Source organism: Anguilla anguilla, chromosome 1 (assembly GCF_013347855.1).
Source record: "Anguilla anguilla isolate fAngAng1 chromosome 1, fAngAng1.pri, whole genome shotgun sequence".
Taxonomy (NCBI): domain Eukaryota; kingdom Metazoa; phylum Chordata; class Actinopteri; order Anguilliformes; family Anguillidae; genus Anguilla; species Anguilla anguilla.
Genome location: NC_049201.1, coordinates 82,761,818 through 82,777,344, shown reverse-complemented (window position 1 = coordinate 82,777,344; position 15,527 = coordinate 82,761,818). Strand labels below are relative to the sequence as shown.

The following is a 15,527-nucleotide window of genomic DNA, read 5'->3' as shown; positions in this document are numbered from 1 at the left end:
CACATCTCACACTGAGAGTCACTGCTGGGGACGAGAGATTCTCATGACCTGTCACTGCACAGGAGTAGCTGCCTGTATCTCCACTGCTGGCTTTGAACTGAAGGTAGTTATGATTTTCATATTTCTGGGTGGTGTTTTGTAGAAATTGTCCATTCTTGTACCAGATGAATGTTTGGCTGCCAGTCAGGTCAGTGCAGGTGATTTTACAGGTTAGTGTCACACTCACTCCCTCACTCACTGTGCTAGATTTCATTTCAACCTTTACACCTGAGTGAGAAGAAGAAATACAATAACACAATATATTGAGTTATTTAACAAAATTCCACATTGTACAGAACCCACAATAAATGTATGAATGCATATTACTGTAAATGGTCCAGCATTTCATTTCAATTAAAGATTGAAGTCAACTGAGACCCCAAAATCTCAATCTGTCTGATAATGGAATGCTTGTTCTCTCAGAAGAATTAGTTCTTGTGCATAAATGAATATAAAATACACAAATGTGACCTCAAACACTCACATCTCACACTGAGAGTCACCGCAGGGGAAACAAGATGCTGATTGCCTCTTACAGCACAGGAGTATCTGCCCGTATCTCTACTTCTGGCAGTGAATTTAAGGATTCTATAGGACTGGGAGAACCTGTAGTCGCCAGTCAGAAGCTGCTCATTCTTGTACCAGATGAAGCTGTTGCTCTCAGTCAGGTGAGTGCAGGTTGCTGTACAGGTCAGTTCCACTGTCTCTCCCCCTGACACTGTGTCAGAATTTATATCCACCTTCAAGCCTGAGTGGGTTAAAAAAGAAAACAGAATGTAACTCAACACACTTCTATTCTACAGTAGAATATCCTGCAAGGTGATAAAAATGATTTTTTTAACAGACATAATGTGCACTAATAATATCAATAGCAAACGGAAACGTGAGTAGAGAATTGATGGTCACTAAGCGGATGAGAGTGTCATGGTTCTGTGTTTCTATCTCTGTTTTCCCTGTTGGGCCACCAGATGGCGGCACTTCTGTTTTGCTCGTTCCCCTGTTGGTTAATTGTATTATTGCTTTCGATTATTTTATTATTGTCTCGTTATTTAATCACCGTCCCCACCTAGCTCTCGTTTTCCCTTCCCTCTGATTTGATTGTTCTTTGAGTTCACCTGTGTCTTGTTACCCCCGTCTATTTAAGTTCTTTGTCCCCTTGCCTCGGGTGCTGGTTCCTTGTGCTTGTTCCAGACTTGTGCTTGTTCCTGACCTGTATGTATCTTGTGTTTCTTTTATGTGTTTTCCTGTGTGTTCCACATGCCTGTACCCTGCCTGCCTGTGTTCTGTTCTGTTTTTTTGTTCTTAAGAATTTTTTTGAGTTTGTTGTTTTCTTTTAAAAATGATTTGGTGGCTGATAAAGGGTGATACCGCCATCTACAGGGCATTGTATTATCTCATAAAAAACATGTTTTCAATGCACAAAAATGCCAAGTTACTCACACATACAAAGCACTGTCTATAACTCATTCATTCAAACTGGCTAAATCTAGGCCTGCCATTAAAAGTATTGATATCAAAATGATGCCAAGTTACTGTACTACAAACTATATAGGCTATCTTGCCGCACCGAAATTAAAGAGGCTGTATTCCAAAGCAATGCTACACAATGTTTTCTTAACAAAGAAGGCACTTGACAATTCAGACATGCCTGTGTCTTTTATCATCTGGCAATGTAGCACCTTACGCCTTTGCACTATACAGAGATGTACGATGTTGTGCTTGGACAGCATGGTTGGACAGGCCAATCCGCTTCTGGGCGGGCTGAATGCTACACTGTATTACTACAATGGAAATGTAGGTATAGAGCCTAGCCAATCAGAGGTTTTTGGATGAAGTGCTATGATCCAATTGTATGTTCTTCTCCTTTATAGCTTTAACAAACAGGCTGCAGCATTTTTGGAATGAACTTAATCCGACATCGTTTCTAAACATAACTTCCATTTCCTAATCATTATCTGCGGGTTGCTCTTCTGCCCAGTTCTCATGTCTTTTAAAGGTACATTAAAGTACAACTGCATCACCGCTTTTTCAAAATGAGTAAAAAATGAGGCTCCGTAAAGTTAAATGTATGAGTTTGTCTTCAAATACTCACATCTCACACTGAGAGTCACTGCTGGGGATGGGAGATTCTCATGACCTGTCACTGCACAGGAGTAGCTGCCTGCATCTCCACTGCTGGCATTGAACTGAAGGTCATGATTTTGATATTTCTGGGTGGTGTGAGACAGATATTGTCCATTCTTGTACCAGATGAATGTTTGGCTGCCAGTCAGGTCAGTGCAGGTGATTTTACAGGTTAGTGTCACCCTCACTCCCTCACTCACTGTGCTAGATTTCATTTCAACCTTTACACCTGAGTGAGAAGAACAAATACATTACCACAATATACTGAGTTATTCAACGAAATTCCACATTGTACAGCACCCACAATAAATGTATGAATGCATATTACTGTAAATGGTCCAGCATTTCATTTCAATTAAAGATTGAAGTCAACTGAGACCCCAAAATCTCAATCTGTCTGATAATGGAATGCTTGTTCTCTCAGAAGAATCTCTTGGTTCTTGTGCATAAATGAATGTAAAACACACAAATGTGACCTCAAACACTCACATCTCACACTGAGAGTCACGGCGGGGGAAACAAGATGCTCATAGTCTCTTACAGCACAGGAGTATCTGCCAGTATCTTCACTTCTGGCTGTGAATGTAAGGTTTCTATAGGACTGGGAGAACCTGTAGTCGCCAGTCAGAAGCTGCTCATTCTTGTACCAGATGAAGCTGTTGCCCAGCCAAGTGCAGGTTGCTCTACAGGTCAGTTCCACTGTCTCTCCCCCTGACACACTGTCAGAATTTATTTCCACCTGCACACCTGGGTGAAGGAACAAAATGCAGAAAGAAAAACATCCAGTTATTCAACCAACTTCTCACCCTCTTCTGCTCCTCCCTCAAAACCAGGTAAACTGTACTTATTGGTATAATATAAATTCAAAAAAGGTGATACATTGATATTATACATTCATAAAGACATCATAACAACAGTGGCAAAGCATTAACAACGTGATCATAATTTTCACGACCAATTTACAATTTTAAAATAATATGCTTTGATCTTTGATCTCCCCGCTCATTATCGCTCAAGATCAACCATAAATTGAGCCTCACCATGGTGAGCTGTTTTTCTGTTGTGAATTAAAACAAATCCTTTCCTGTTTCCTGTTCTTAAACAGAGAATATTTTATTCTGCTGGAGTAGGATTGACCATAAATACAGACATGCATTCAGTACCGGCCCGAGGGTTTCAGGGCCCTAAGAGCAATCCTGTCGACCCGGGGTGGGGGGGGGGGGCGTGGTTGCTTTGTAAAATCCGTCTTACATTACGTTGTTATGAAATATTCGGTTGTCATTCCGTTTTAAATTACTAACGCTGGTTTTGCGATAGGGGATGAATACCGCATGGGGGCCCCCTGGTGGCCACGGGGGCCCTAAGCAGCCGCTTAGTTCGCTTATGCCTCGGGCCGGCCCTGCATGCATTATTTCCCAGTAAAACAGAAGGTGGGCAGACACTCACATTTCACATTGACTGCAGGGGAAGTGACTCCTCCTGTAGCACAGGAGTAGAGATCTGTATCATCAGTGCTGGCTACATTGAGGGAGTATTTATACTCATAGGGCACAACTTTCCCATTCTTGTACCAGGTAAAGGTTGGGCTGCCACTCAAAGTGCAGGTGCTGCTACAGGTCAGTTTTACACTCTGTGCCTCATTCTCTGTCACTTTCACCTGAAGACCTGCACACAAGAATCAACATAATAAAAATACCATTCTGTGCCTATTAAAAAATGATTAGGAGTATTGCCAGTTAATAGTTAAAAAGCAAGTTTAGAATTACCTGTAACTGTCAATGAGACTCCAGGCTGACCAGTATATTTTCCATGTTGGCCGTCAGTCAGGAACCTGAAGCGATATATTGCTGAATCGCTTTCTTTCAGTTGCTTTATTCTGAAAGTGCAGCCATTGTTCATATCCCCCAGATACTCCACACGGTGAGAGTACTCTGAGTCCTTGGACAGGTCCTCAGGCTCCTGTGGCTCATTCCAGTGAATGAACCAGAATGTTTTCTGCACTTTGTGAGATGTGGGATATGAGTAAGTGCAGCTCATGTCGACTGAAGACCCATTTAAGGCACAGATTCTCTCAGGGGTGTAAGTCACTCTCCATCCCCACTGGCTCAGAACACCTGAAAAACACACACACACACACACACACACACACACACACAAATTTAAAACACAGATGTGTTGGCAACATGACAGATAAGGGATTCAGTTAACAAAACTTTAAAACTACTGCACCGAACTTACATAGTACATCAATAATTGTGGCCTGGACATGTTCTAGAGGCAGGGTGATGCCTGTGGTTGGTTTTGTTTATGTTATTTCGGACCTTCCCATTATTATATATATATTTTTGTTTTTTGTTTTTTTCAGTGATATAAGAATTTGCAGATTCAAACAAATTAACTCTATCTTTTGTCCCTCTGTTAGCTATTTCAATACTAACTGACATCAGTAGACGGCAGTAGCCGCCAATAAATGTGAGATTCACAGGCACAGGAAGTCTTGCTTAGTAGCAAGCTTTGCTAGAAAGTAGCATTAAGCTAAGCAAGTTAAGAGCAAGTGTTTGCGTACACTCTCGGCTGAAAACTGTTATGTTCTGCTAACAGTGAAAATGAACTGCTTTTATCAAAATATGTGGCACCGGAATACTTGTGTCATCATTCTAAGAATGCAACATGCACACTCAACAGCTCCGATCATTTCGTAAAGCCAGATATTTATATCATGCCTCTGTCTCAGTTTTAAAGCTGGGTGTGAAGAGGAACTTCTTATAAGTTCTCTCTTTGTTCCCCTCTCTCTTCAGATGAGAAACATTGGACTACTCTAAGCTAATGTACTGTAGAACATTATTTTATAGAAATTATATACATTCCTTAATGCAATTTAAATGTATTCACTTTTGCTTCTGATTGAGACAATGAAGGGAGACTAATAAGTAGGAACACATGCTGATAAATACTGTATATGCAGACTGAAACAACAAAACTACATTTGGAAAAAAAACACAAACAATTTACCTGACACAGAGAGGACGATTACCAACAGGGGTTTGAAGAGCATGGCTGCATCAGATTGAAAATACTCATCAAAATACACATATACAGGTCTTGATTATTATTTACACTGTGAAAATGAACAGCACAAACAACGACTGTCAGAGTATTCTATTAATTAGCAAAAAATACCAGACTAACAAATACTATACAAGCGCACACAGTGAGTTTGTGCTGCTAATGTCCCTAAATACTTCTTTTTTTATGAAGAGCTCACACAGTCCAGACAGCAAGGACTCAGACAGGATGTTACTTGACAATTGATATTTGTATGGAAGAAACAGCAATCATTTCTAGTCTGAAAATACATTTTATTTTTTGATTTATCCCAGTTCAATCTTCTTGCACCACAAAATATTGTGACATAGTTTTGATTAAATTAAATGATATGATAATGCACTTACCAGGAGAGAGTTCTGATCTGGCCTCAGTGCTTTGCTAATTAGCCATTAGTATAAAACAGCCTTGCAGACAGAGCAGTATGATCGGAAATAAAATGCTTCACACTAAATATAAATTAGAATGTGCTGATGCAGATCTGACTTACTTCCCCTTTTTCAAGTCATGCACATTTGAAAAGTTAACTGATAAAAATGGCAGAACAAACGCAGTCATTAGCTTTGCGTCTGGTCAGGACTAACTGTACATTTTTAAAAGGTTGGGTAACTCCATTCTCTTATTGAGATTCAGATTCCAATATGAATATCAATGACAACAGCTGCTCTTAATCCCAATCAATTGCAATTATGTTTATTTTGGATATTATAAAATAAACATAACAATTCTGCTTACAAGCATAATTCCTGATCCATTTTGACATATGCAATAATGAAGTCAAACTTTGCATTTGTAAATATTCCTGAATCCACACGCTCTATAAGACAGACATGCTGACGCTCACACTTCAATGCACACGCATGCACACCTTGGAAATGTGCGGACGGGCTATCACTACTATAACTTACAATACAGCACTGCTTATCGATCACTCTTAAAACTCTCTGGAAAGCTGGCTACCTTCCCTCCAACAAAAATACCTGAACAACACTCCCCTGTCTCTGTGCCTTTCTCTGTGCCCCCCCCCCCCCCCACACTTTGCACCACTCCCTCTCTCTACACCTTCCCAGTCCACAAACCATTTAAATGGGTACAGCAGTTCAATCTCACATCTCACATAAGCACATGTATGAATTCACTTGAGACCTTTATTCCATTCACTGATGTGCAATTAATACAGACATTGTTTCTGTTTTTTTTTTTTTCATTTCAGCATCTCTGCCTGTTCCCAGATGAATTTTGTCTTTATTTCAGACCTTGTAAAACAATAACAAATAAAAATATGCATCCAGCTGCATGTGCATGACTGAATTAAAACATCTGCGACTGCATTGGCAATGTGAACTAAAGCTACTAGCAGGAAGCTAGCTGCTAATGCGTACATTGTTGCTAAGGTCTGAGGCTTGTCCTATTCCAATACATGTACAGTGTAAACAGTCTGTAAAAGCAGAAGAGCCTAATATTAATGAGTCTGCAAAAGGTGTGATAGGCATCAGGCACAGGTAAACACTCTTAGGTTCAGGAGCCCCATACAAAAAACCTACCTAAACAAAAAATTACCTAAACCAGATTACTTAATTCAGCTTCGCAAATGGTCTTGGGGGAAATCGATCTGAAACGCTCAGAGAGGACTCATGTACAGCAGTAATAGTGCCATCTACAGGAAGACAAGTTGCACTGCATTCATCTCTCCTCCTGAGGTTAATTTCACTAACACAAACAGCACATTAAACCATTTTAAAAAAATTTTTTTTACAGTTTATAAAAGATATATTTCTATATCCTGTGTCTGCTATATGTGTATATATATATATATATATATATATATATATATATATATATATATACATATATATATTAGCCTTTTTTTCATTTGGAAATCCAGCAGGCCCTGTGGGATGTTTTTTTTAAGTACCTGTTCAGTGCTTTTCCTGCACATGTTCTATTCCATCAGCAGAACCCAGGGGGTAACACCTACAGTACACGGTTCACTTACAAAATTCTTCAAGCATAGGTTAATTTTGTTTGTTTCATTAAATGATTGTTGGGATCAGTTCAGTAATAAGCATAATATAATCACAAAACGTGCACAAGAATGTCATAATAATGTAAATGTTATACAAGTATTAATAAAAAAAAATGAATTATATATAAAGCTCAATTCTCCAGTATATTTGGCCAACAAATACATTGAGCAATGATAATGGCTTTCAGTCACCAACATCTTGATAATACTTTGTGTACACAATGAAGACATGAGCTGTTATGCATGTAAATGTTGATAGAATGCCAAAGGAATGATCCATTCTGAGTACATCATTGCAGACCCAATAGCCACAGTCATCCTGGTCATGTGACAAAGGCACAGTCATGTGACCTGAGTTCATGAGGAGAGTTTATGTTCACTGGTTTTAATAAATACTCTTAAATGTATCATCCAGTGAAGGAAATGTTTGGTTCATACCGCTTGAGGATTACTTTGCAGACAATCTGCTGTTTAAAGTTCAAGAAAAAACACAGGACATGCTCACACATTAAAAGAAATGTCCAAATTTATGCTGAATAACCAGCATTGGTCCACAGTTTATGAAGCAAGATATCTTCCTGATTTATTTTCACATGTCCAATTTTTGAAGTGTGCTGTAGAGAACACAGTCTTCCTTTACGGATGGGGCTGGTGACCTGCATGGAGAAAACAGCGCATTTACACTCTATTAAAGTCACAGACATTCTCATTCTCATTTAAGTCAATCCTGCCTGAGCCTTTATCACATTTAGACACACCTTGCAACATGAAGCACAAGCAGAAGCTTTAGCCACAGAACAGTTATCTGGAATTTTGGAAAACATTATATCACTGTGATGTCATAGGCTGAGGTCACCCAGCAGGGAGATGAAAAGAGAAGAAAGCTGACAAGCAGGACAAGCCAAATGATGAATCTAGATCAGCAGAACATCCAGTCCTCGTATTACCACGTTCTTCTTTTGACCAGGCAGAGAAGTTCTTAGCAAAGCAGCAGCGAGAGATTGCAACATTTTAAAATACTTGAACTGGGCTTTGGAGCTGCAACAAACAAACAACCAAAATATAGAAATAGTGTGCATCAAGGCAACACCCGGTCCTATGAACACATAAATATATAAACTGTTACAGATGTACTGAGAAGTACTGGAATCTCAGAAATGCTCATTTGTATTTTTGTTTCCAGGGTTTGTTTTGTACATGCTTACATGACCAAGTGTTATGGATGCACGTTTTTTGGCTACCATTCATTTCTAATAATATACACGCTGATGTAAATGTCACACAGCTACTATGGTTAGAATCTAAATACTTCTTTGTGCTTTTGTTTCCAACATAAATCACAGCACAACAATCTCAGCTCTCCCCAGTGAGACACTCTGGTCTATCCAGAGAGACACTCTAGTTGTGGGTGTTAGCGGGCTGAACAGAGGCGTAGAGGGGAACTTCACCGGCGTCTCTGTCCGTACCCTGTGTTCCAGTGTGACTCATTGCCATCTCTGAGACGTTGCCAAAAATGGGACTTTTATTCCCCTGCAGGGTAAAGAAAAGAGGCAGGAGAAGGATGGGAAAGATCCACAGAAAGTACCTGTTCATTTCAGTGAGCTCCTCAGAGCTGGAGTGAGCTACTCGCCCCCATTAACGACAAAACATCAATTTAACCTGATATAAAAAAATCAGCTAATGAATCAATGTTTCATTTTCAAATAAATGCCATCAGCAGTTAAATATCAGCTGAACCAGGCATTCAAATGTAATACACTTAATACTATTTATTTTGTCTCTAACATGACCAATTTTACAGTGGGTTTTCATAAAATATTGGAAAGATTTCGCACTGAAATACTCAATTCATTTCAAAGCATATATTTTCAATAACCAATAGCAATAAACCTTCATCACAACAATAATCTCTGTGTATTTATTCACTGAAATCAGGTGAATACATCACATGAAGTGCAAGTCACTCTCCCTGCCTCTGTATGTAATGAACAGATTATTACATGCACAAAAGCAGTATTGTACTGTGCAGCATGTTACTGTCACATACTACAAACCCATTTGAGAAAATGAAACTGTCCGTAACAGGGGAATACACATAATTAACTCTGGAAATATTTTCATTAAGCATGTCAACACACTGAAAAATGACACAGAGAAGATCATAACTTCTGTACATAATCTAATAAACCTTCAAGGCCATATGGCACACACTGCTATGCTTTCTACTTATTTGTAAGAAAGGTGCTATATAAATAAATAAATCATGTCTTATGATTGTTATAAAGCATTATGAGTGTTAAACAGTCTTCATAACTCTAATTATACTGTATTATGAGCAGACTATAAGGCATTATAAGTAGTATATAATGGATTATAGACGGGCATCATAGAAAGTGTTATTGAATTTCAGTTTTTGCTTAATGTATATAAATAAAATTATATTACATTCGTAGATAAATACATGTATGCACATATGTAGACTGATTTCATTATCTCACCTGCCTGTCCTCTTCTGTCTCATTTGTTGATTTTCTCCTCCTGATTATTCTGAGAAGAAATAAAAATAAAAAGTAAATCTACCTTCAGACAAATCTTTAAACAGCCCCCTCTTGTATAAACAGCATTTTGCTTTTGTTTGAATGATGTGTATTGCTGAGGCAATAATGCCCATGTATGTGTATATTTTTTATTATTCAGATGTCATTTGGTTACAGGAAATGAGCCTGAGTTATAAGAGGTTTCTTCCTGCCCAGTAAATGTAGTTCTGCTTTATTCAAACCAACACTGGAGCTCATGGGCAAATTGATGCTCTTGACAAGACTTTGTTATGGTCTGTAACTGTCCACATGATTCATATTAAGACCAAGCTTTAAGGGGATTCTGTTACCTCATCATACAGGTTTGATAAACTAGTTGGGACACTAAAACGCATCAGTCAGAGTTTATAAAATTGACATCTCAATAAAACAAAATGTCTAATAATGCAGTGGTCTAAGCACTAATCAGACATTAGAGGGGGGAGTATGGCATCAGCATGATGTAACATAGCTAATGCTTGACAAAAACATTCCACAAAAATGTGCACTCGTTTTAAACTATGAGTCTAAATCAGACATGCAGTAATTCACACTGGAGTGACTACAAACCGACTCATTTACAACCACGTACCTCAGGCACACACCCAGAAACACAAGAGCCAAAATTTCAGCCACTCCTACAGCTGCAGCCACGATCAGTGACTGACCTCCTAAGAAAAGTCAGAGAGATGTACCCTTGTCAGTTATAATATAGCAGTGTTCATTTCACAACATGCCTCACCAAGGTCCTTAAGGCGAAAGTTTATAAATGTTTAAATACACCCCTTATGTGCCTACCTTTACTAGAGATTTCTGTACATTTGAATTTTACTGAATTCAATGCTGGCATCATGATACTTTTAGTTACACTGCTCATCATCATTATCTACCATGATCCGGTTCGGATTGTAGCACCAATGTTATGATCAGCATTGCTTTGTAGCCTCTGGATCATAATCAGTATCACATAAAATATTGTATCAAATATGTTCTGGCCCTACCTTGCACTGTGACCAGTATAGCAGTAGAATTCAGAGCTCCAAGTCTGTTCTGTGCCTCACAGTAGTACTGTCCACTGTTCCAGGATCTAACGTTAGAAAAGTTCAAACTCTGTCCTGATCCTGCCTGCCAGACTCCAGTGTCATTCTTCTTAAACCAGGTGTATCTCTGCACTGGTGGGTTGGCATCACTGCTGCAGGTCAGAGTCACTGAACTGCCCTCCACTATTTCACCAGAGGGACTCACTGATACTGAGGTGTTCTTGGGAGCATCTAAAATCAATAGAGAAATGTGTTCAATTCCATATAATTTCTCAATCTCTGTGATTTGTCTCAAATAGATTCAGAACCATTTATTGCAAAGGAAAGTTTATAATGAAGCTGAAATATCACACTGCAAATGCTTTCTTTGTTTGGAAATGAGTAGAATATACTGCATCCTTTTATGGGGGTTGGTAAATGGCCTTGAGACACAGGTTAGAAAAGCTTTCAATAATGACAGCAGTATTTAGATAAGAAATTTTATTTAGCATTATTTAGAAAGGTTAAAAATAGAAAAAGAAACACACAAACCTGTTTGCTTGGTGTATTAAGATAAACGATTACTTGGTATAAAACATCTACAGTACATATGGTATGATTGTTTGCCCTGTGCAAACTCAGAATGACTACTCGTTTAACTTATGACATGTCCGTATCATCTGGCTTACTCATCATGTTAAATTAATCATATCTTCATAAGATTCTCCCTTCACTGGCCAGTGTGACTGCTTTACTCTGTGTCTTACGATTGCAAAGTTTCCTAAAGATACTCAGGAGATACTGACTCTCTGCTCTGTGTGTCTGAAGCTGAGATGCACTGAAATACTCACACTGCACATCAAGATGTTTAGGAGGAGATATTTTTGTCCCAATCACATTCTCTGCCACACAGTAGTATTCTCCTGCATCCTGCAGTGTGATGTTTTCAATGATGTAACTCCGATCTGATCCTCTCCTCGAGAATACAGATCCAGTCTTCTTATACCAGGTGTATCTCTTCACTGGTGTGTTGGCATCACTGCTCCAGGTCAGAGTCACTGAACTGCCCTCCGCTATTTCACCAGAGGGGCTCACTGATACTGAGATGCTCTTCGGAGGATCTGAAAGAGAAAATAACAGGTATTGCAGTTTTAAATAAAAGTCACACAGAGGTGTTCTTGGGAACATCTAAAATCATTAGAAAAATGTGTTAAATTCAATATCATTTCTCACTCACTGTGTTGCATATCAAAGCACTAGCAGAGACATATATTTCAAAGGGAAGTTTATAATTGAGCTGAAATCTCACAATGTGAAAATCCCAGTGTGTCGTGCTTTGTTTTATAATGAACTGGATATACTGCAGCTTTTTAAAGGGCATTTCGCAAATGACACAGGACAGACAAGTTTTCAAAAGTGACAGCTATATTTAGATATAATCATGTTTAGCATGTTCATTAATATTGATAACTTCATTCTGTTAATGTTCAACCACTACATGTGATATTTTTTTCCCTGTGCAAATTCACAATGACAACATGCTTTACTTAAGACATGTCAGTATGATCAGACTCATCACTGTATGATAATGTAATTATATCTGATTTCTCCTCCACTGGTCAGTGTGACTGCTTTACTCACTGTCTTACTGCTGTGAAGTTACCCAAAGACACTCAGGAACTGACTCTCAGCTCTGTGTGTCTGAAGCTGCGATGCACTGATATACTCACACTGCACATCAAGATGTTTAGGAGGAGATCTTTTTGTCCCAATCCCATTCTCTGCCTGACAGGTATATTCTCCTGCATCCTGCCGTGTGATGTTTTTAATGGTGTAACTGTCCACTGGTCCTCCTGTCTCTGAGGATACAAGTCTATTATTCTTATACCAGGTGTATCTCTGAACTGGTGGGTTGGCATCACTGCTGCAGGTCAGAGTCACTGAACTGCCCTGCACTATTTCACCAGGGGGGCTCACTGATAATAAGATGCTCTTAGGAGGATCTGAAAGAGAAAATAACAGGTCCTGCAGTTTTATATAGATGTCACACTAACCTCGGTTAAAGTATGTTTCCTTTTCTTTAATGTTTCCAATATGTCATTTTGTTTGACTGCTCTTATTGCAATGCCATCTTTCTTTCAATTTTTAGAATTAACTTAATCCGCTATTGTTTCTAAACCTAACTTCCATTTCCTAATCATTATCTGCAGGTTGCTCTTCAGCCCTGTTCTCATGTCTTTTAAATGTACATTAAACTACAACTGCATCAACGCTTTTTCAAAATGAGTAACAAATGAGACTCAGTAAAGTTAAATGTATGAGTTTGTCTTCAAATACTCACATCTCACATCGAGAGTCACTGCTGGGGACAGGAGATTCTCATGACCTGTCACTGCACAGGAGTAGCTGCCTGCATGTCCACTGCTGGCTTTGAAGTGAAGGTCATGATTTTGATAATTCTGGGTGGTGTAAGACAGAGATTGTCCATTCTTGTACCAGATGAATGTTTGGCTGCCAGTCAGGTGAGTGCAGGTGATTTTACAGGTTAGTGTCACCCACTCTCCCTCACTCACTGTGTTAGATTTCATTTCGACCTTTACACCTGAGTGAGAAGAAGAAATACAATAACACAATATACTGAGTTATTCAACAAAATTGGTATTATATACATTCAATAGAGGTGATACTTTGATATAATACATTCGTAAAGACAACATCATAACAACTGTGAAAGGCATTAGCAATATGATCATGATTTTCACAATAAATTTACAATTTTAAAATAATATGCTTTGATCTTTGATCTCCCCGCTCATCATCGCTCAAGATCAACCCTAAATTGTGCGTCACCATGGTGTGCTGTTTTTCTGTTGTGATTTAAAACAAATCCTTTCCTGTTTCCTGTTCTTAAACAGAGAATATTTTATTCTGCTGGAGTAGGATTGACCATAAATACAGACATGCATTCAGTACCGGCCCGAGGGTTTCGGGGGCCCTAAGAGCAATCCTGTCGACCCGGGGTGGGGTGGGGGGGGGCGTGGCTGCTTTGTAAAATCCATCTTACATTATGTTGTTCTGAAATATTTGGTTGTCATTCCGTTTTAAATTAATAACGCTGGTTTTGCGATAGGGGATGAATACCGCATGGGGGCCCCCAAGTGGCCACGGGGGCCCTAAGCAGCCGCTTAGTTCGCTTATGCCTCGGGCCGGCCCTGCATGCATTATTTCCCAGTAAAACAGAAGGTGGGCAGACACTCACATTTCACATTGACTGCAGGGGAAGTGACTCCTCCTGTAGCACAGGAGTAGAGATCTGTATCATCAGTGCTGGCTACATTGAGGGAGTATTCATTTTGATTGGTCACAACTTCTCCGTTCTTGTACCAGGTAAAGGTTGGGCTGCCACTCAAAGTGCAGGTGCTGCTACAGGTCAGTGTTACACTCTGTCCCTCATTCTCTGTCACTTTCACCTGAAGACCTGCACACAAGAATCAACATGATAAAAAGACCATTCTGTTTCTATTAGAAAATGATTAGGAGTATTGCCAGTTAATAGTATATAAAGCAAGTTTAGAATCACCTGTAACTGTCAATGAGACTCCAGGCTGACCAAAATATTTTCCATCTTGGCTGTCAGTCAGGAACCTGAAGTGATATATTGCTGAATCGCTTTCTTTCAGTTGCTTTATAGTGAAAGTGCAGTCACTGTGCTTATCCCCCAGGTACTCCACACGGTGAGTGTACTCTGAGTCCTGGGACAGGTCATCAGGCTCCTGTGTTGCATTCCAGTGAATAAACCAGAATGTTTTCTGCACAGTGCAGTATGGGGGATATGAGTAAGTGCAGCTCATGTCTACTGAAGACCCCTTTAAGGCACAGATTCTCTCAGGGGTGTAAGTCACTCCCCATTCCCACTGGCACAGAACACCTGAAAAATACACACACACACACACACACACACACACACGCACACACACACACACACACACACATACATACACACACACACACACACATACATACACACATGCACACACAGACACACACACACACACACACATACACACGCACATACACACACACACACACGCATACACACAAATTTAAAACACAGATGTGTTGGCAACATGACAGATAAGGTATTCAATTGACAAAACTTTAAAACTACAGCACCTAACTTATATAGTACATCAATAATTGTACATGTGGAGCCCTGGATATGTTCTGGAGGCAGGGTGATATCTGTGGTTGGTTTTGTTGATATTATTTCGGACCTTCCCATATATATATAGTTGTTTTTTCAGTGATATAAGAATTTGCAGATTCAAATGAATTAACTGCATAATCTTTTATCTTTTGTCCCTCTGTTAGATATTTCAATACTAACTGACATCAGTAGAAGGCAGTAGCTGCCAATAAATATGAGATTCGCAGGTACAGGAAGTCTTGCTTAGTAGCTAGCTTTGTTAAAAAGTAGCATTATGCCAAGCAAGTTATGAGCGAGTGTCTACGTACACTGTCAGCTGAAAACTGTTATTTTTTGCTAACAGTGAAAATGAACTGCTTTTATCAAAATATGTGGCACCAAAATACTTTTTCGCCATTCTAAGAATGCAACTTGCACAGTCAACAGCTCCG

General features: G+C 39.2%; 1 protein-coding gene across 1 annotated transcript in view; it reads right to left on the bottom strand.

Annotated features, from left to right (window-relative positions):
* LOC118232142 (basement membrane-specific heparan sulfate proteoglycan core protein-like) overlaps window positions 1-15,527 on the bottom strand; it is a 1,449,502-nt gene that overhangs the window by 1,413,756 nt on the left and 20,219 nt on the right. The gene's annotated exons all lie outside the window — the stretch shown is intronic.